At 52.7% G+C, this 844-nt stretch overlaps 1 pseudogene; it reads left to right on the top strand.

Moving 5' to 3' along the window:
- Nucleotides 1-22: 22 nt before the first annotated feature.
- LOC102823967 lies at nt 23-826 on the top strand (annotated as a pseudogene).
- The last annotated feature ends 18 nt before the right edge of the window (nt 827-844 follow it).

Genomic DNA, 844 nt, shown 5'->3' with positions numbered 1-844 from the left:
CTCCGTTCCCTATGATCTCCTGATGCCTGCCTCTCCCTCAGTCCACTTGGTGGTGCAGCTGAAGGCTATGTTCCTGCATGGTACTGGCCTCATCATGGACTTTGAGTTCATGCTGTCAGATCTAGCAGAGGTGGTACGTCATGCCCAGAAGCCATTGCCCCAGCACAGGTAAAGAGCTATCTCCAGATGCTGCTCAAGGGTGTTGCCTTCTGCCACGCCAACAATATTGTTCATTGGGACCTGAAACCAGCCAACCAGCCTCAGGCCAGCTCAAGATAGAGGGCTTTGGCCTGGCACGAGTCTTTTCTCCAGATGGCAGCCATCTCTATACCCACCAGGTGGCCACCAGATGATACTGAGCCCCTGAGCTCATGTATGGTATACAGCCATATGACCAGGGTGTCAACCTGTGGGCCATGGGATGCATCATGGGAGAATTATTGAATGGATCTTTTCCTGGAGAGAATGACACTGAACACCTTTGTTGTGTGCTTCAAGTCTTGGGCATCCTTAGATCTCAAGTCTGGCCAGGGATCACTCAGCAGCCCGACTGTCTACAACAAGATCTCCTTTAAGGAACAGGCACCCGAGCCCTGGAAGAGGTATTGCCTGATGCTTCTCCTCAAGCCTTGGACCTGCTCAATCAGTTTCTTCTCTACTCTACTCATCAGCATTATCATGGCCTCCGAAGCCCTTCTGCACCAGTACTTCTTCATAGCTCCCCTGCCTGCCCACCATTCAGAGCTGCAGATTCCCCAGTGTCCAGGGGACTTGTTCCCAAGGCCCACCCTGGACCAACCACCCACCCCAAGTACATGTCTTCCATGTATGGACTGGCCTCTTG

Source organism: Chrysochloris asiatica, unplaced genomic scaffold, assembly GCF_000296735.1.
Source record: "Chrysochloris asiatica unplaced genomic scaffold, ChrAsi1.0 scaffold04799, whole genome shotgun sequence".
Lineage (NCBI taxonomy): Eukaryota > Metazoa > Chordata > Mammalia > Afrosoricida > Chrysochloridae > Chrysochloris > Chrysochloris asiatica.
The sequence above is the reverse complement of the archived record's forward strand: the minus strand, read 5'-3'. Positions and strand labels throughout refer to the sequence as shown.